This window comes from Copadichromis virginalis, linkage group LG4 (assembly GCF_057382275.1).
Source record: "Copadichromis virginalis isolate Kocher_CV1m ecotype Utaka linkage group LG4, C_Virginalis_male_GT1.1, whole genome shotgun sequence".
Lineage (NCBI taxonomy): Eukaryota > Metazoa > Chordata > Actinopteri > Cichliformes > Cichlidae > Copadichromis > Copadichromis virginalis.
The window spans coordinates 13,102,645-13,125,010 of NC_140621.1; the positions used below are offsets into that span (position 1 = coordinate 13,102,645).

A 22,366-nucleotide genomic window follows, 5' to 3' on the forward strand; every position below is an offset into this window, starting at 1 on the left:
TATAGACACAGACATACAGGCACACACAGACACAAACATCCATTCCCACCCTCATGCTCTCATATGCACTCACTCCACACTCAACCAACGTGGAGACAGACATAAAGAGACGCTGTACACACAATCACACTCCCCAAGCGTACTCTACAAACCGGGTCTAGGTACCCTTGCCCCTGGAGGGGGGAATTGCACCCAGACCCAGGTGGTGTTACCCTTTTCCCTGCGGTGGGGAGAGGCAGACCACCCCGACTCCGCAGCAGCAGGGAGGCCCCACACCCCAGACCGCAGTCGGACGGCCAACTCCTCCTACTAGCCCTCCCGCTCCAGCAGGCCGCAGAGAATGGGGGTGGGAGAAGACTCCAAACCTCCCTCCACCCGCTCATTGTAGTGTTGATGCATATGTGTTCTAAGGTGCAATTAAAACCCAGGAGGGCATGGAGCTACCTGCCAAGGAGCAGCAGGTAAGCGCATAGTCCCTCCTGCTAACCCTCAATGACTAAGTGTATTTAAAATTGAGAGGTGGGCAATGACGTCAGGGGTGAGGTATACACCCTGATGGTGATTTGGACTCCGTGATTGTGCCCACCCCCAAGATCCTATATGTATGTGTAATGAGAGTGTGAATAATGTGAATGTCTAAGTTGTGGGATAAAATTGAGGCAGAGGCAGCCAGAAGGGGACGGGGGGGGGGGGGGTAGCCTCCTCTGCACCCTGGTGACATACCCCCACTCCAAGGCCCTGCATGTGTGGGTGGTTGTGGAGGAGCGGGAAGAGGGAGGCAGCTGGAGATGGGGAGGGAAGGAAGGGAGGGGCAGGTAACCCCTCCCTGGGGCCAGCTCCCCCGCTGACCCCAGTAGGCACTCCCACCCTCCGCGACCCGCCAGGGAAGGGGGGCCCAGGCCCATCAGACCGGGGCCCAGTGCAGTAGCGCCCCCCGGCTCCACAGAGCCCTGGACAGTCCACCCAACCCCACCACAGAGAAAACTGCACCCACCCCACCAACCACACATCTTCCAGACTACATAAGACGGTAAACGCCCAGGCTGAGATCTTCCTCCACCTCTCCTGTATCTCCCCCTCCTGCAGAGAGTTCCTGAGAGAAGAAAGCTCCTGCAAGATGTGACCATCCCCCCCACCAGTTGAAGAGCCCCCCAGGCGGCTCGATGCACCGGCGGCACCCTGCTCCAGGGCCGGGCCCCCATGCACCCACCCGCCCACAACCCCGGCAACACACCAACCAGGACCCGAGCCCCCGAGGCCCGGCCCGGGCCCCAGCCCAGAGACGGAGCGCCCCCAGAACCTCACGCCCATCCCGGACCCACCCAGGGGCAGCCAGGTTGCCAGGTCAGTAACCCGCGTCCGTCAGCACAGACCCTCCCCTAGCCCCGCTGCACGCAGCCGCGAGGAAACAGTCACCTGAGAGCCAACAGAGCCCTCAACCGGACGTGACCGCTACCCCGGGTTGAGCCCCCCAAGGAAGATGCCTCCGGGGAACCCCCCGACGCCCTAAGCCTGTCCCTACCCCCTCACCAATCACAACAGTGAAGGCGGGACCAAACTATGACCCCCCACCCCCACTAGGTGATGGAGCTGATAAAAGGGGCCCAGAGCAATTGATCTAATGTGGTGGCAGAGGCTGTGTCAAGACTAATGTAATCTAATAGATAATTTCTATATTGGTTAGAATTAAGATTATTTTTATTTTTCCAGTTCATGAGGACTGTTTTCTTGGCTATGCATAGGGCAGTGAAGATCATATGGGCTATATTCTTTTCTGAAGTGACATTATCTAAGCTGCCCAGTAAACACACTAAGGGGGAGGTTGGAATGTTACATTTCAGACATTTTGATAAGTCTTCACATATCTCGCGCCAAAACTTTTGCACTGGTGGACAGAACCAAAGAGCGTGGATGTAATTGTCTGGTGTATTGCCTTGACAGTGTGAGCAGTTGTTGGAAGATGTAAAGCCCATCTTGAACATCCGATGACCTGTATAGTGCACTCTATGAAGTATTTTGTATTGAATTAATTGAAGACTGGGATTTCTAATTAATTTAAAAGTTTTTAAGCAAATCTGAGACCAGAAGTTTTGGTCTAGGTTGACTGATAAATCTGCTTCCCACTTTGCAGTAGGAAGGGATATTGATTCATCTAATTTAGAAAGTGTTCTGTATATTTTAGATAATAATTTGGGGGATTTAAGAGTAAGAAAATGTGCCGCACTTAGTGGTGTTTGTAATTCAACTTGACTGAGGTTAAATTTCTTTTTTACTATGGATTTAATTTGTTGATATTCTAAAAACCTTGTCTTGTTGATCCCATATTGTTCAACTAGTCTGTCAAATGGAATAAATTCTGTTCCCTCTAATATATGTTCTAAGTATTTAATTCCTTTACAACTCCATTCTGGGAAATTAATCATATTATTGTTTTGTAATATGTCAGGGTTATTCCAGATAGGTGTACGTTTGCATGGGATTAATGAAGACTCCGTTATTTTTAGAAACTCCCACCATGCTGTTAGAGAAAAGCTGATGTTGATACTTTTAAAGCATTCATGTCTTTTGATGTTTGAGCTAATAAATGGTAGGTCTGAAATCTCTAGATCCTTGCATAGTGCCTGTTCAACATCTAGCCAGGGCTCAACTAAGAAGGTATGTTTTAACCATTCTGAGATGAACTGAAGCCTGTTGGCTAAGAAGTATTGGTGAAAATTAGGCAGATCTAATCCTCCTCTATCCTTGGTTCTTTGTAGCGTTTTTAAGCTAATACGCGGGGGTTTATCTTTCCAAAGGAATTTGGAAATATATGAATCCAGAGATCTGAACCAATCTTGTGATGGTTTGTTAGGGATCATCAAAAATAAGTAATTTATTTTTGGCAAGATCATCATTTTTATAGTGGCGACCCTTCCCATGAGTGATATGGGTAAAGATTTCCATCTAGTCAGATCGCCTTCTACTTTCTTTAGAAGTGGGATGTGGTTTAGTTTAGTTAAGTCTGAAAGCTTAGGAGAGATATTAATACCTAAATATTTAATATTTCCGGATTGCAGTGGGGCAGAGGAAGAATTATGGAAGGAGCAGTTAATGGGGAGAACTGTAGATTTTGGCCAGTTAATTGAATAATCTGAAACTCTTGAAAACCAGTTTATTAAAGTAATTACCTCAGAGAGGTTGGTTTGTGTGTTTTGCAGAAAAAGCAACACATCATCCGCATAGAGACTGATTTTATGTTCTATGTTCTTACATTTTATGCCCTTAATTGTTGTAGCCTGTCTAAATGCTGCTGCATATGACAAATAAATAAATCTGAAAACTAAAACTAAACAAAGGAAAGAAGGATGGAAGGAAAGATCACAAGCATTGTCACAAAAGAAAGAAGGATGGAAGGAAGGATCACAAGCTTTGTCACAAAGGAAAGAAGGATGGAAGGAAGGATCACATGCATTGTCACAAAGGAAAGAAGGATGGAAGGAAGGATCACATGCATTGTCACAAAGGAAAGAAGGATGGAAGGAAAGATCACAAGCATTGTCACAAAGGAAAGAAGGATGGAAGGAAGGATCACAAGCTTTGTCACAAAGGAAAGAAGGATGGAAGGAAGGATCACATGCATTATCACAAAGGAAAGAAGGATGGAAGGAAGGATCACATGCATTGTCACAAAGGAAAGAAGGATGGAAGGAAGGATCACAAGCATTGTCACAAAGGAAAGAAGGATGGAAGGAAGGATCACAAGCATTGTCACAAAGGAAAGAAGGATGGAAGGAAGGATCACAAGCTTTGTCACAAAGGAAAGAAGGATGGAAGGAAGGAAAGATCACAAGCTTTGTCACAAGTGCAATACTTTAATTTTCTGCTGCTCATTCCTGTGCAATATCCCATCTGCCCTCCCGTCATATTTCTTTTCAAGATTTTCTTATTTAATCACTAATGTACATATATTTATATTTATAGATACATATATATTCAGTCATCTTTTCTCTTTTACCATGTCTCTCTAATATTTTGCTCCTTACTATTTTTCTATTTTCTTTATTGTTTTATTTTATTTTAATATATTTTCTCCTACTGTGCATGCTGCTGAGTGACTGCTGCTCATCAAACACATTTAATTGCAATGTTGACCCTCTGCTAACTTGCATATGACAAATAAATCTGAAAACTGAAACTAAACTAAGGAAAGAAGGATGGAAGGAAAGATCACAAGCTTTGTCACAAAGGAAAGAAGGATGGAAGGAAGGATCACAAGCATTGTCACAAAGGAAAGAAGGATGGGAGGAAAGATCACAAGCTTTGTCACAAAGGAAAGAAGGAAGGATGGAAGGATCACATGCATTGTCACAAAGGAAAGAAGGATGGAAGGAAGGATCACAAGCATTGTCACAAAGGAAAGAAGGATGGAAGGAAGGATCACGAGCATTGTCACAAAGGAAAGAAGGATGGAAGGAAGGAAGGATCACAAGCATTGTCACAAAGGAAAGAAGGATGGAAGGAAGGATCACAAGCATTGTCACAAAGGAAAGAAGGATGGAAGGAAGGATCACATGCATTGTCACAAAGGAAAGAATGATGGAAGGCAGGATGACATGCAATGTCACAAAGAAAAGAAGGATGGAAGGCAGGATGACATGCAATGTCACAAAGGAAAGAAGGATGGAAGGAAGGATCACATGCATTGTCACAAAGGAAAGAAGGATGGAAGGCAGGATGACATGCAATGTCACAAAGGAAAGAAGGATGGAAGGAAGAATCACATGCATTGTCACAAAGGAAAGAAGGATGGAAGGAAGGATCACATGCATTGTCACAAAGGAAAGAAGGATGGAAGGATGGATCACAAGCTTTGTCACAAAGGAAAGAAGGATGGAAGGAAGGATCACAAGCTTTGTCACAAAGGAAAGAAGGATGGAAGGAAGGATCACATGCAATGTCACAAAGGAAAGAAGGATGGAAGGAAGGAAGGAAGGATCACAAGCTTTGTCACAAAGGAAAGAAGGATGGAAGGAAGGAAGGAAGGATCACAAGCTTTGTCACAAAGGAAAGAAGGATGGAAGGAAGGAAAGATCACAAGCTTTGTCACAAGTGCAATACTTTAATTTTCTGCTGCTCATTCCTGTGCAATATCCCATCTGCCCTCCCGTAATATTTCTTTCCAAGATTTTCTTATTTAATCACATATATTTATATTTATAGATACATATATATTCAGTCATCTTTTCTCTTTTACCATGTCTCTCTAATATTTTGCTCCTTGCTATTTTTCTATTTTCTTTATTATTTTATTTTATTTTAATATATTTTCTCCTACTGTGCATGCTGCTGAGTGACTGCTGCTCGTCAAACACATTTAATTGCAATGTTGACCCTGTGCTAACTTGCATATGACAAATAAATCTGAAAACTGAAACTAAACTAAGGAAAGAAGGATGGAAGGAAAGATCACAAGCTTTGTCACAAAGGAAAGAAGGATGGAAGGAAGGATCACAAGCTTTGTCACAAAGGAAAGAAGGATGGGAGGAAGGATCACATGCATTGTCACAAAGGAAAGAAGGATGGAAGGAAGGATCACAAGCATTGTCACAAATGAAAGAAGGATGGAAGGAAGGATCACAAGCATTGTCACAAAGGAAAGAAGGATGGAAGGAAGGATCACATGCATTGTCACAAAGGAAGGAAGGAGGGAAGGATCACATGCATTGTTACAAAGGAAAGAAGGATGGAAGGAAGAATCACATGCATTGTCACAAAGGAAAGAAGGATGGAAGGAAGGATCACATGCATTGTCACAAAGGAAAGAACGATGGAAGGCAGGATGACATGCAATGTCACAAAGGAAAGAAGGATGGAAGGAAGAATCACATGCATTGTCACAAAGGAAAGAAGGATGGAAGGAAGGATCACAAGCATTGTCACAAAGGAAAGAAGGATGGAAGGAAGGATCACAAGCATTGTCACAAAGGAAAGAAGGATGGAAGGAAGGATCACATGCATTGTCATAAAGGAAAGAATGATGGAAGGCAGGATGACATGCATTGTCACAAAGGAAAGAAGGATGGAAGGATGGATCACAAGCTTTGTCACAAAGGAAAGAAGGATGGAAGGAAGGATCACAAGCTTTGTCACAAAGGAAAGAAGGATGGAAGGAAGGATCACATGCATTGTCACAAAGGAAAGAAGGATGGAAGGATGGATCACAAGCTTTGTCACAAAGGAAAGAAGGATGGAAGGAAGGATCACAAGCTTTGTCACAAAGGAAAGAAGGATGGAAGGAAGGATCACAAGCATTGTCACAAAGGAAAGAAGGATGGAAGGAAGAATCACATGCATTGTCACAAAGGAAAGAAGGATGGAAGGAAGGATCACAAGCTTTGTCACAAAGGAAAGAAGGATGGAAGGAAGGAAAGATCACAAGCTTTGTCACAAGTGCAATACTTTAATTTTCTGCTGCTCATTCCTGTGCAATATCCCATCTGCCCTCCCGTCATATTTCTTTTCAAGATTTTCTTATTTAATCACTAATGTACATATATTTATATTTATAGATACATATATATTCAGTCATCTTTTCTCTTTTACCATGTCTCTCTAATATTTTGCTCCTTGCTATTTTTCTATTTTCTTTATTATTTTATTTTATTTTAATATATTTTCTCCTACTGTGCATGCTGCTGAGTGACTGCTGCTCGTCAAACACATTTAATTGCAATGTTGACCCTGTGCTAACTTGCATATGACAAATAAATCTGAAAACTGAAACTAAACTAAGGAAAGAAGGATGGAAGGAAAGATCACAAGCTTTGTCACAAAGGAAAGAAGGATGGAAGGAAGGATCACAAGCATTGTCACAAAGGAAAGAAGGATGGGAGGAAAGATCACAAGCTTTGTCACAAAGGAAAGAAGGAAGGATGGAAGGATCACATGCATTGTCACAAAGGAAAGAAGGATGGAAGGAAGGATCACAAGCATTGTCACAAAGGAAAGAAGGATGGAAGGAAGGATCACGAGCATTGTCACAAAGGAAAGAAGGATGGAAGGAAGGAAGGATCACAAGCATTGTCACAAAGGAAAGAAGGATGGAAGGAAGGATCACAAGCATTGTCACAAAGGAAAGAAGGATGGAAGGAAGGATCACATGCATTGTCACAAAGGAAAGAATGATGGAAGGCAGGATGACATGCAATGTCACAAAGAAAAGAAGGATGGAAGGCAGGATGACATGCAATGTCACAAAGGAAAGAAGGATGGAAGGAAGGATCACATGCATTGTCACAAAGGAAAGAAGGATGGAAGGCAGGATGACATGCAATGTCACAAAGGAAAGAAGGATGGAAGGAAGAATCACATGCATTGTCACAAAGGAAAGAAGGATGGAAGGAAGGATCACATGCATTGTCACAAAGGAAAGAAGGATGGAAGGATGGATCACAAGCTTTGTCACAAAGGAAAGAAGGATGGAAGGAAGGATCACAAGCTTTGTCACAAAGGAAAGAAGGATGGAAGGAAGGATCACATGCAATGTCACAAAGGAAAGAAGGATGGAAGGAAGGAAGGAAGGATCACAAGCTTTGTCACAAAGGAAAGAAGGATGGAAGGAAGGAAGGAAGGATCACAAGCTTTGTCACAAAGGAAAGAAGGATGGAAGGAAGGAAAGATCACAAGCTTTGTCACAAGTGCAATACTTTAATTTTCTGCTGCTCATTCCTGTGCAATATCCCATCTGCCCTCCCGTAATATTTCTTTCCAAGATTTTCTTATTTAATCACATATATTTATATTTATAGATACATATATATTCAGTCATCTTTTCTCTTTTACCATGTCTCTCTAATATTTTGCTCCTTGCTATTTTTCTATTTTCTTTATTATTTTATTTTATTTTAATATATTTTCTCCTACTGTGCATGCTGCTGAGTGACTGCTGCTCGTCAAACACATTTAATTGCAATGTTGACCCTGTGCTAACTTGCATATGACAAATAAATCTGAAAACTGAAACTAAACTAAGGAAAGAAGGATGGAAGGAAAGATCACAAGCTTTGTCACAAAGGAAAGAAGGATGGAAGGAAGGATCACAAGCTTTGTCACAAAGGAAAGAAGGATGGGAGGAAGGATCACATGCATTGTCACAAAGGAAAGAAGGATGGAAGGAAGGATCACAAGCATTGTCACAAATGAAAGAAGGATGGAAGGAAGGATCACAAGCATTGTCACAAAGGAAAGAAGGATGGAAGGAAGGATCACATGCATTGTCACAAAGGAAGGAAGGAGGGAAGGATCACATGCATTGTTACAAAGGAAAGAAGGATGGAAGGAAGAATCACATGCATTGTCACAAAGGAAAGAAGGATGGAAGGAAGGATCACATGCATTGTCACAAAGGAAAGAACGATGGAAGGCAGGATGACATGCAATGTCACAAAGGAAAGAAGGATGGAAGGAAGAATCACATGCATTGTCACAAAGGAAAGAAGGATGGAAGGAAGGATCACAAGCATTGTCACAAAGGAAAGAAGGATGGAAGGAAGGATCACAAGCATTGTCACAAAGGAAAGAAGGATGGAAGGAAGGATCACATGCATTGTCATAAAGGAAAGAATGATGGAAGGCAGGATGACATGCATTGTCACAAAGGAAAGAAGGATGGAAGGATGGATCACAAGCTTTGTCACAAAGGAAAGAAGGATGGAAGGAAGGATCACAAGCTTTGTCACAAAGGAAAGAAGGATGGAAGGAAGGATCACATGCATTGTCACAAAGGAAAGAAGGATGGAAGGATGGATCACAAGCTTTGTCACAAAGGAAAGAAGGATGGAAGGAAGGATCACAAGCTTTGTCACAAAGGAAAGAAGGATGGAAGGAAGGATCACAAGCTTTGTCACAAAGGAAAGAAGGATGGAAGGAAGGATCACAAGCATTGTCACAAAGGAAAGAAGGATGGAAGGAAGAATCACATGCATTGTCACAAAGGAAAGAAGGATGGAAGGAAGGATCACATGCATTGTCACAAAGGAAAGAAGGATGGAAGGAAGGATCACATGCATTGTCACAAAGGAAAGAAGGATGGAAGGAAGGATCACAAGCATTGTCACAAAGGAAAGAAGGATGGAAGGAAGGATCACAAGCATTGTCACAAAGGAAAGAAGGATGGAAGGAAGGATCACAAGCTTTGTCACAAAGGAAAGAAGGATGGAAGGAAGGAAAGATCACAAGCTTTGTCACAAGTGCAATACTTTAATTTTCTGCTGCTCATTCCTGTGCAATATCCCATCTGCCCTCCCGTCATATTTCTTTTCAAGATTTTCTTATTTAATCACTAATGTACATATATTTATATTTATAGATACATATATATTCAGTCATCTTTTCTCTTTTACCATGTCTCTCTAATATTTTGCTCCTTGCTATTTTTCTATTTTCTTTATTATTTTATTTTATTTTAATATATTTTCTCCTACTGTGCATGCTGCTGAGTGACTGCTGCTCGTCAAACACATTTAATTGCAATGTTGACCCTGTGCTAACTTGCATATGACAAATAAATCTGAAAACTGAAACTAAACTAAGGAAAGAAGGATGGAAGGAAAGATCACAAGCTTTGTCACAAAGGAAAGAAGGATGGAAGGAAGGATCACAAGCTTTGTCACAAAGGAAAGAAGGATGGGAGGAAGGATCACATGCATTGTCACAAAGGAAAGAAGGATGGAAGGAAGGAAGGATCACAAGCATTGTCACAAATGAAAGAAGGATGGAAGGAAGGATCACAAGCATTGTCACAAAGGAAAGAAGGATGGAAGGAAGGATCACATGCATTGTCACAAAGGAAGGAAGGAGGGAAGGATCACATGCATTGTTACAAAGGAAAGAAGGATGGAAGGAAGAATCACATGCATTGTCACAAAGGAAAGAAGGATGGAAGGAAGGATCACATGCATTGTCACAAAGGAAAGAACGATGGAAGGCAGGATCACAAGCATTGTCACAAAGGAAAGAAGGATGGAAGGAAGGATCACAAGCTTTGTCACAAAGGAAAGAAGGAGGGAAGGATCACATGCATTGTTACAAAGGAAAGAAGGATGGAAGGAAGGATCACAAGCATTGTCACAAAGGAAAGAAGGATGGAAGGAAGGAAAGATCACAAGCATTGTCACAAGTGCAATACTTTAATTTTCTGCTGCTCATTCCTGTGCAATATCCCATCTGCCCTCCCGTCATATTTCTTTTCAAGATTTTCTTATTTAATCACTAATGTACATATATTTATATTTATAGATACATATATATTCAGTCATCTTTTCTCTTTTACCATGTCTCTCTAATATTTTGCTCCTTGCTATTTTTCTATTTTCTTTATTATTTTATTTTATTTTAATATATTTTCTCCTACTGTGCATGCTGCTGAGTGACTGCTGCTCGTCAAACATGTTGGTCAGTCACAGGAGCTCGTTCAGTGAGAGACTGAGATTACCGAAAAGCACCACTGAACGACACAGGAAATCATTCCTGCCTGTGGCCATCTCCCTGTACAACGCATCCACTTAACACACTGTTTGCTGCTACAACTACACATGTTTCTTTTCCAAATATTTATTTATAAGTGACTTATGTATGTATGTATGTATATATATGTATATATTGTACTATTCTTAGTTAGCGTATTGTCTGTCTTGTCTTAATGTTGGTTTAAAATGGAGCACTGTAACAAAAAATAATTTCCCCCAGGGATCAATAAAGTATTCTGATTCTGATTCTGATTCTGATTCAAACACATTTAATTGCAATGTTGACCCTGTGCTAACTTGCATATGACAAATAAATCTGAAAACTAAAACCAAGAGCACCTGGCTGCAGCCACTGTCCACTGTGGAGCTCCACAGTAACCGGAAACACGTGACCTCCACAGTAACCGGAAACACGTGACCTCCACACTAGCCGTAAACACGTAACTTCGGTTAAATCGACTTTGACAGCGAAAACTAAATTGCGTTTTTGTTACTATAAAATGGTTTTAAGTGGGGGGTTTTTTTTAACACTCTGGGTTTGTTCAAAAAAAATTCACCATCCCCTAAATTGTTCGTGGCCAAAAGTGACACTTGCTGTTTCGCTGATTTATTATTATTTTTACAGTACATCGTGTTGTGCGTTCTGATTGCTGTAGACCATTGTCAATCAATCTAGTCCAGTGTCTCCTGTACAGGAGCGGTCCCTAATAGGCCCACAGACCGGTCCCGGTCCGTGAGTCCTTTGGTACCGTTCCGCGAGGGTTGATCCTCCGGTGTGAAATGTATGGTTGTAGTTGTGTGTCTTATTTTGAAAGAACTATTTACGCGTTACCATAGCGACCAGAGAGCGTTAAGAAGCAGAGAGGAGGATGTCACTGTCATTGTTGTTGGCGCACAGCTCAAGTCACGTTTATTATTATATTTACAAAATACCACAGTTTCTTTTTTTTATTCTTTTGTTGTATTTATCCGCGACACCTTAAAGGTAGTTCCCTGAAAATATTGTCTGACATTAAAGTGGTCTGTGGTGCAAAAAAGGTTGGGGACTCCCGCTGTACAGTACAGAATGCGTTTAGCTTGTCGAATTTACATAAATCTTCGATCGCTAGCAGTGTAACTCTGAAGTGCTGTACTGTACGTTTGGAAGTTTTCTCCCAAACAAACACAACAATGCCGACAAAACGTTTTGCACCCTCAAATGCACCTTTAGGTTTCATTCCATAATACTGGACTTGTGTTTCTACAAAGGTTTGAACTCTAAGAGTGTTTAAACAAAGAGAAAAGTGTGAAAATGTTCATTCCTGTCTGAGAAAAGTGTATAAAGCATGTAGTGAGGGGTTTTACAGTCTTAACATCTGTAATAATTGTAAAAAATAAAGTTGGCTATGGATTTCACCTACCGCGGGTTATTTTTTGAACGTAACACCAGCGATAAACGAGGCACCGCTGTATTATTAATAGTAGTGTCTGGGACATATAATTGATTAACATCAACATTGATTATTATGCACTATTATTTTTGTTCAAGGAGAGCCAAAAATATACAACTCTCTCTCAGCTTGTTTGTTGCCAAAAATGGCCACTTTTTGTGTATGTTCACAAAATGCTATAAAATGTATATTTCTTAAAACATTTATCTACTTTTACCGACGTGACTCTTTAAAATAGCACCAGTCCTTTTCATCAAAATCAAAATTGTATCTAAATGTTTTACTCTTTATAGCCAGTTAGGTTATATATTACCATTAACTTTTCTGGTAAAACGGTGATAAAGTCCTAATGTTTTCATGAAACTTCCTTTTTTTCCCCATCTGAGCATCGGGGAAAAGGCCGTCTTGCAATTGTTGAGGTCACTAGTGTGTGCCCCATTTCTTCCAGGATCACTCTCTTTATAGGTTTTAGTGGACTCCTAGTACTGCGAAGTGGTTTCATGGTACAAAGGGATTGTATTCCAAGATCTGGGAGACTGTAGAAATGAGCAGTGATGCCCTTCCTACCATCTTTCCAGAAAAATAAGTGATCTGTAAGCTGTTAGGCTGACTTACAGCAGCAGCACTTTCTGCACCTGCATAAACTCCAGGACACATTTACTAACGGTGTTTGTTGCTGTATGTGCAGCTTTGAATTTTTTAATAATATATATTTTGTTAATATTTTGGCTATGGTGTCTTGTTATGAAATGTAAAAGAGTAAAAGTGTTTTTAGCAGGTGCTTCAAAGCTAAGTTTGACTGGGAAACTCAAAGCTCAATTGGCTGTATCAACAGAAATTCACTGCAGCCTATGTAATATTTCATGCGTCATAATTTATTCTACTCTATCTTGCAAATACATATTTGTGTGGCAATGTCATGCACAACACACATAACTATTAGATCCTTAAGATCAAACCCGTGTCATTGTTTTGGTCCACTGCAGTGCAGTAGTCAAAAAAAAGAATAAGTGAAGTGTCCACAGATAGCCAGGATAGAGCCCAGAGTGTTAATGTTTAAAATGTATAAAAATATTATTGATTACAATTCTTTACTGTTAATATCAATAATAAGCTTTTTATTTTTTAAATTACAAGTTTAAAAAAATGCTGTTACATTTACATTTAATGCTGTTTCACTGTAATCATTTATTATAAGTATGGACACAGAATCAAGTGAACAACATTTTGAAATAAGTTTAATTGGAATTTTGTACTATGCAAAAACAAAACAACAACAACAACAACAACATATTAAACAAACACAGCCAGTGCCTTCATTTGTCCATTACATGTCAAACATAGCACTGACCCTTAGCCCCTGATCATCAGCACATGCTTTCAAAAAGAGCTCCATGTCCTTTGCAAACTGAAAAACAAAGAGGAACAAGTCCCTTGCTCCAGTGTCTTCTTCCTCTGACATGTCTCTTAAGACCCTCTGCTGGTCCCCTTGATTTAAGGACAGATATTTGGGCATTGTTACATGTGCCTTATTTTGGACAGCCCACTGCACAGCAGGACGCAGATCTTCAACAACTGCTGGCTCCTGTGTCAGGCAAATGGGGATGAAAACATAGTTATTTCTCTGTTGCAGAACAGTTTTTTAACAGTTATTCAAATGTCACTAACCATGTAATTACACTACTGTTTAAAGTGAATACTGACCTGACTGACTTCCTGGAACTTGCGCTTTTTCAGTCTGAAAATGGGCACGTGTTGTCCTTCAAGCACAGCTTTGGCTTCCTCTCTCCAGTGTGCAAATAGCTTGCCAGAGCTACGAAGAGTAAGGCCACAGTGAGGGCATGTCATTTTCATGGACTTTCCATCAGCTGCAGTTTTATTGAACACAGAGGGTAGAGCTTATGAATGTTCTAACAAAGACTCAGAAAATGGTTCAGATACCGAAGACAAAACCTTGGGGGGGGGGGAGACGGGTCTCCTCGAAGAGTTCAGCGGGGAGCAGTCCTGATAATGGTGGCTGACTTGGCATTGAAGAATGCTGACAAGACAATAAATGCCTTGCCATATCCCCACGCCGTATGATTGTAATCTTACAGACAGGGCAGTGAAAGTGTCCTGTTGTCCTACAAGGCTGCCTGCACCGGCATATCATTTTATCTGTAAGAGAAAAAAACAAACAAACAAACAGATGTAATTTAAATGTAGTTGTATAGAATGCAATCAATTTGTCTAACAATCAGATTGTACATGTTAACAAAAACATCCAAGCCAACCTCAATAATGAAAGCAAAATGGTATGGATCACAAAAGTTATGTCAAGAAAAGTGGTGAAAAGTAAATAAAAATATATTTTATAAAAACACTATTTTTGTTGCAGATGAATGCACTGAACTGTACAATATCAACAGCAACTTTTAAGTCAACAAAGATACTGCAGAAGTGCTTAAAAAAGTGCATATTTATAACTATAAAGTATATTTAATACAAACATACCTTTTAAAGGCAAAGCATTTTTTATATGCACACTTAGATGCTCCTCAATCTTTGCCCTGACAGTAGGGCTGAAAGTGGGGCACAGAGGGCAGTGAAAGAGTCCTCTGCAACACGTGTTGCATTCCTGCAATTCTGGCTTTAAGCCTGAATTCCAGATTGATGTGTGCATCTAAAACACAGAGAGAAACAGATAAACACCATATACACATTTAAGTTAAGGTTTTAGCAGAAATAACAATTTACACTTGGCATGTAATAGATTTGGGAAGAAAATTCTTGAAAAAAAAACCCCAAATATTTTAAAAGACACTTTAATCTGTGAGATATGTTTCTATTGACATATAACAGTCAATTGAACAGAGGCTAACTAAAATCTGGGCAATAAAAAAGCTGTACAGAAAAGAATGACGAATAGAAGTATTGATAAATATATAAATCTGTTTGTGACGAAATTTGCAGTGTTGACGCTAACCAAAGGTGTCACAAGTACACACGTTCCTTACTACAGTTTAGATACCTCTGTTTAGAAAGCACTGGCTCGACTTTTTAGTCAAGTCGAAGTAAGAAGTACAGGGTCTAAAATATAATTTATGTACAAAATTTTGAAGTAATCTTGCGTCCAAAGCACGCGTGCTGATTTACAAATGTACGGATTACAAAGTACAGATACGCGTGCTAAAATGTGAGAAGTAGAAGTTTAAAGAAGTATACAGTAGGCACAAAAAAGTACAGCAGTAAAGTAAAGATACCAGAAAATTCTACTTAAGTACAGTATTGAAGTATTCGTTATTTTGCATCTCTGACGCCAACAATAAATCATACTCTAATGCAAAATGTGGTTTTTGCTTCTTCTCGCCCACAGAAGCCGTTAATCCAGCTCTCTTACTAAAACCAGGCCCAGGAAAAAGCATATCTGTGTGTTTCTCTGCCATGGAGCACGATGAAAAAACATTAAAATAAGGAGGAATGTTGTTGTAACGCAAAAAAAGTGGCAACATGATCATTGTAAGAAAACTAGACGATTCCTAGAATTATGAAATCACTAACGGCAAATTTATATAAGAAAGACTTAACTAACCTTTGCGATCAACTTGCAAGACTTCCACGGTATCCATGCGTGTTTACGGCTACTGTGGAGGTCACGTGCTTCCGGCTACTGTGGAGCTCCACAGTGGCTGCAGCCAGACCCTTCTCACTAAAACTAAACAAAGGAAAGAGGGATGGAAGGAAGGATCACATGCATTGTCACCAAGGAAAGAAGGATGGAAGGAAGGATCACAAGCATTGTCACAAAGGAAAGAAGGATGGAAGGAAGGATCACAAACTTTGTCACAAAGGAAAGAAGGATGGAAGGAAGGATCACATGCATTGTCACAAAGGAAAGAAGGATGGAAGGAAGGATCACAAGCTTTGTCACATAGGAAAGAAGAATGGAAGGAAGGATCACAAGCTTTGTCACAAAGGAAAGAAGGATGGAAGGAAGGATCACATGCATTGTCACAAAGGAAAGAAGGATGGAAGGAAGGATGACATGCATTGTCACAAAGGAAAGAAGGATCGAAGGAAGGATCACATGCATTGTCACAAAGGAAAGAAGGATGGAAGGAAGGATCACAAGCTTTGTCACAAAGGAAAGAAGGATCGAAGGAAGGATCACAAGCTTTGTCACAAAGGAAAGAAGGATGGAAGGAAGGATGACATGCATTGTCACAAAGGAAAGAAGGATGGAAGGAAGGATGACATGCATTGTCACAAAGAAAAGAAGGATGGAAGGAAGGATCACAAGCTTTGTCACAAAGGAAAGAAGGATGGAAGGAAGGAAAGATCACAAGCTTTGTCACAAGTGCAATACTTTAATTTTCTGCTGCTCATTCCTGTGCAATATCCCATCTGCCCTCCCGTCATATTTCTTTTCAAGATTTTCTTATTTAATCACTAATGTACATATATTTATATTTATAGATACATATATATTCAGTCATCTTTTCTCTTTTACCATGTCTCTCTAATATTTTGCTCCTTACTATTTTTCTATTTTCTTTATTGTTTTATTTTATTTTAATATATTTTCTCCTACTGTGCATGCTGCTGAGTGACTGCTGCTCGTCAAACACATTTAATTGCAATGTTGACCCTGTGCTAACTTGCATATGACAAATAAATCTGAAAACTGAAACTAAACTAAGGAAAGAAGGATGGAAGGAAAGATCACAAGCTTTGTCACAAAGGAAAGAAGGATGGAAGGAAGGATCACAAGCTTTGTCACAAAGGAAAGAAGGATGGGAGGAAAGATCACAAGCTTTGTCACAAAGGAAAGAAGGATGGATGGAAGGATCACATGCATTGTCACAAAGGAAAGAAGGATGGAAGGAAGGAAGGATCACAAGCATTGTGTTAAGATTCAAAAATTGAGAAAGGGTACAAGAGGTGATCGAAAAATAACCACACTGGTCCGGCCGGGTGAAGTCAAACGAAGATTTTAATTCACACGTGGGAAGATCACTGGAAACAGCAATTGATCTTCAACTTACTCAAAGCATTAAACAGATATTTATACCGTCAGGGCTTAAATTTAATGACGCCCCTTCAACGTCACAGATACATTTTATACATAGATCAAATCAAAACCACAACGACTTTTGACACCGTTTAAAAGAACAATTGTCTCCTATCTTCACAACAGGTGCTTCCTGTCACTGCCGGATGCTCGCTTGTCATCCTGACACCTCAGCAGCAGTTCTGCGACAAACTGCTCTTGTTGCAACCCCAGCAAAACATGATTAAACTTTCACCTATAAATGATTCTCTACCTAAGTGTGTGTGTCTGTGTGCTAACCACAATTGCACCCTGTTTCACCTCGCGACTAGCTCCTAACCTCTAACCAGACAGAGAGACAGAAGCCACTCTGATATGCAACAACTGAAACTAGGTATGTGTCCTCTACTAAATAAATGTTTTAATCAAGAACCCCTACTTAAAGCTTAATACAAGAATATGAACATATAAAAGATAATAAAATAAACTGATATAAGTGTTTTGTAAGCATGTATTGCAATTCCTTCTATGTTCTAGTTTTCCCTCAGCATGTATCACCTGAACAGTCACGTCAGTGAGGCTTAAGACCTTTAAAGAACCTGAACATCAACTCAAATAAGCACAGATATGCAATATGTATAAAATAGTTATAACTGCACCTGAAATACAAAGTTAACATCATCATAAACATCTTAAGGCCATCTTAAAGCTATCTATTACATTGTTAAAGCAATGATCATACTGCAGATTATATTATGCTGGTAAAATACTTTTTGTTCATCCCCACAATCCCCCTTTCGACCTCTGGCACACCAGAGGTCGATACATAGGTTGTTGTTCACTCCTCAGTCCACTCGGCTACCTCCAGATCCATCATCGGCATCATGGACATAGGGGCCACCGCCCCAGGGTCCACTGCCTTTACAATCACTTTCTCTAGCAACCTTCGGGCACAAGGAATGAGACAACAACCACAGGTCACCAGAATACCCACCAATACAGATAGAGACAACATAATTGACAGAACAAGCCCCTTCCACTTTCCCTTTTTTACTCTTTTTATTTAAACCACCCCTTTTCAAACTCTCAATTTGTTACCACTCCTTTCTGTAGGCGCGGCGATCTCCTCCTAGGCTGCTCTTCTTTCTTCGGCCTTCCAGGTGGACTACTGGTCGGCCCGTTACACAGGTGAAGAGGTTTATTCTGCCTCTGTTTCTTGACACCTGCGTTCTTTGAAGGCAAATTTTCCTCCACCAAGCTCTCTCTCCTCCTGTCTGAACCTCTGTGTACTTCCTGTTTTACTTTGACAGTCTCTCGTCAGTATGCGTAATGTTGTGTTCACTCCTGCCCTGTCTCGTTATGTTTATCAGTATCCCCTGTGTTCCCCACCTGTGTGTAATCTCCCTGTGTTCTCTGGGTGTATTTAAGTTGTGTCTTCTGTTATGGTAGTTGCTGGTTCGTCTGTGTTGTTTCCCCTCGGTCTCCCTGCGTCTCGTTTCTGGTTTGTGTTATTAGCTTACCCAGTTTAGGTTTCCGGTTTCTTGTTTTTCCACCAGTGCTGTTTTGTGCCCACCGTTGTAAATAAATATTCACCTGCACCAGAGCTGCCGCCTTTTGGGTCCTTTTCTACAACTCCACACGGCTTGCCTCGCAAACCGTGACAAGTTCACTTTTAATCCTTTAACCTTAACTTAAAAATAACAGTTTCAGTTTTACCATATCCAAATGATCAAAAAACCCCAAAAGTCCTAAAATGATCCTAAATTATTAAACAATTAAATTAATAAACCCTAAACCCCCTTTATCTTGATACATTTCATGTGTCAAGATACTATACAAAACTTAAAAATGCTCAGTTTCCCCACTCATGATCCAATCTATGTCATAAAAATAAACTTAAAACAGAACAGTTATCAGTCATGTGTTTCTTCAATTAATGATAACTGAGTTACATCAAAAAATATTTCCCCTTTAGCATTTGGCATTCTCCCAACAATATACTATAATCCCATAATCTAACCCCACTCAACAAAACAAAACAGAAATTTTCTCTGGTAAAAACAAATTGTTTGTCCACATTAATTCATCCTCACTCACATTCAGTCACACATTCACTCACATGCAGTCACACCATGTATTTGCTGATAGTGGAGCTTCCCGCACGATCAGATACTCCACCCTCAGCAAAATGAGCTCAGTCATTTTTTATTTTCCATAGGAAAATATTTCTTTATGCTTTTGGACTGGATTGACTCGCATAAAATCCTTTTTACAGGGACTTACGACCTTGATCAGTCCCCACAGGTAGCTCTCCTCAGCCAATTGTAATCTGGAAAGCCCCCCTTGTATTTGCTCTCCCCGAGAATTTTCAGCGCCGTTATTCACTGTTGCAGGCCTGCTTAAAACAGAAATAAAAAATAGAGCTGATTGTTAGCTCATAAAAACAAAACAAAATCACCTGACAGGTTTTCTTTAAGTGCACTGTTACAAAATAATGGGCCCCTGCCAGACATGTCCATGTTTCCTAAAACTCCCTCTATTAAAAACAAAAACACCAACCCAAACCTAACTGACAAACTCAACCCATCACCACAACAACCTTAAACACACAAGTCTTGCCACCACATAATTTCACCTCCTCAATACACCGAAAGTCTCATTAAAACCACACAATTTGCAAACAAAAATCACCCCCTTTAACATACTTAAATTCAGCATAAAACCCCCTTGCGACAACGTATAATCACTAAACTATAAACTATTTCCTACCCAAATCTATACTTCTCTTGTCTGCCATGCTTCCTCGTCTGAAAGTCACTTCCTCAGTCACACACATACAGGAAGCTCCTACGTCACCACTCACTCCAACTAATTTGCATACTGAGTCATCTCTCAATGAGTTGCTGTAACGACAGAAACATATGTTTAAACATCACCAACTCATTAAATCATTTTATTTCTTCCAACAGTGATCACTAGTGTTGATCACTCAGTACGAGAGCACTCCTAAGTCACTCTTTTTAAAACTACTTTAATCCCTTTGTCATATGGCTTATTCTATTCCTCAATTACAAACTCAAATGTATTTTATTAAACATTCACACCATTGTATCATTCATACAAAATAGCAAGCTGTTCTTCATTGCATATGTTTGTGTTCTTAGCCAGGTTTAATCTGTATCTATGCATTAAACTCCATGAGCTTGTCTTGTCTTTATAAGTTTAATGCATTTTCTGTTTGTGTGTGTGAATTTGCATATGGTGCTTTTGCAGTGTGTCAGACTCCTTCATAATTTTGCCTTTAAACAGTCAATTTTCTCCTCCCCAAATTTACTAACCCAAATTCTGATTTCCTACCTTAAATAGCAGCATTCCTTGTCCTCAGCCAGAAGGTAGGGCTCCACTTGCCACTTACCCCCTCTGCCTCAGCCCAGCGGCCTTACCCGTCAGGTCCCGTCTTCTTACTGAAGCCGAGTAATCGTGACTGTGCCTGCCTTAGGTTGTCCCAGGGTTTCGAGGTGGGATCTTACCCGTCATGGGCTATCCAGCCTTCCATACTCGCCTGATACGGGGCCCAAGTGGGCAGGGGAGGGAACACACTGGCTCTGGGAATTAAAGGAGTGTAAGCTGCTTCCTTCATTGCATCTTATATTAAACTATCTCACTTCTGACTCCTTCCTAGAATAATTTCACATATGGCACTTTGTGTATGTGTGTTTTCTATTCATTAATGTAATTGTCAGTTATTTTCTCTCTTCATTTTACCTTCTTTTGTTTGTTTGTGACGTTCTACTTTAGTTCTACTAAACCTTGATATAAAAACAATACTCCCTTATTTCACACACACACTCTGCATTTTGCCTACGCACACACTTCTCTCTCAGACTTCCTCTGTTCACACATCACCTTGCACTCACTCTACTATCAACTTTCATAGTGTTATTATTATTTAGTATTTTGTACACCTCACACAGAATCATTCAAATCGAGTACTCACAGCATTCACATCACAACCTTCAACTTTCACTTTCGATCCTGCAAGACGCAGAGATGGACATCTCCTTCACCTAACATAAAACTAAATTACCACATCAACATACAATTACTGAAATTCAAACTCAAATACACCGTTTGTTTTAATAAAGTCAAAGAGTAAACAGGTGTACCAAGTGTATGTACTTATGTGTTTTAAACTGAAAGAAAAAGAAACTCAAACTCTTATAACATCACTCATGCCTCTCTCAAATTAAAAACACTTTCAAACTTTAAAACCTCCTACTTTACATCACCAAAGAAATACCTCTCACACCTTTATTCATCATGTCAAAGCTTTCTCCATTTTGCACAACCTGCCACATGTTTAACAAAAAATCGCTGCCCGAGAAGGCTCCCACATATCAAGGTGGTCGTTCTCACAAATTTCCAGCAGACCCTCAAATAAACAAAAACAACGACCCAGGCAGGCTTCCAGTTCAGCCTCCTCAATTTCTATGCACACCGAAAACTCATGGGGAGATTCTTCTGTCTCCCCGTGTCCTACACAATTCACCTCCAGATGATCCCCTACAATTGAAATTTCAGTGTGGAATGACGCAGAGATTAACATTCCCTTATTTATTTACTATATGTAACCTGAATTTTTCTCTCTCTTATCAAATAACAAAGGTTATCTTTAAAATTTGTTATTGAACTACTAATTAAGTTGCTTTTTATGGTATCAATGGTAAACTACCCCTAAAAAGTCCACTTCATTGCGTGTTCATTGAGATACTTCTATTAAGGCTATTTAACAAGTTCAATTTCCACATATTCATTAATCTGTCACGCTTATTAGTGGCTCATGGTTACTTAAAACCTATGTCTGACTTGACCACAGAGTTAGAGCATCATTCAATCCTCTCAGGATGACCACTCCACTTACTCTGCATCCAGTCAGCTCATGAATTAACAACACTTGCAGACTGTAACCCTTTTATTTTTTGTTTATGCCTTCAAATCCACCTTAAATCTTCTTACCTAAACGTTGGTTTTAAACACAAACAATTCTTATATTCTATTTTGAAACGCTGTCACCATTCATATATTTACAATGTTATTATTTACTAAACCAGCATTTTAATCGCAGACATTTATCCACATTTGCAAACAATAGTTATAGAGCTGAATAACACACAGAACCGAAAGCAGCCGAGGCAGCTCATGCGCTCTGCATCAGCTGCCTCATTTGCATGCACACACACTCTTCATCTAAGAATAGCAGCAGGCAGTCAGTGCATTACTGACTCGACACACAGAGATCTCTCACACCAAATTTTCTTATTCTATATTACAACGACGTCTTATATTTACAACCACTGTCAGATCTGCCAGCTTTAGCGCCTACACAATTTTAGACAAATTTA

General features: G+C 40.1%; 1 long non-coding RNA gene across 2 annotated transcripts; it reads right to left on the reverse strand.

Annotated features, from left to right (window-relative positions):
* Nucleotides 1-13,156: 13,156 nt before the first annotated feature.
* Nucleotides 13,157-13,900, reverse strand: LOC146710981 (uncharacterized). 2 transcript variants are annotated; one of them, XR_014920076.1, is made up of 3 exons: nt 13,877-13,900; nt 13,640-13,748; nt 13,157-13,520 (listed from the first exon to the last, which is right to left on the reverse strand). It is a non-coding gene; the product is annotated as an uncharacterized LOC146710981 (long non-coding RNA). The 2 variants fall into 2 exon arrangements; XR_014920075.1 differs by having other exon boundaries at nt 13,640-13,895.
* Between the last annotated feature and the right edge of the window lie 8,466 nt (nt 13,901-22,366).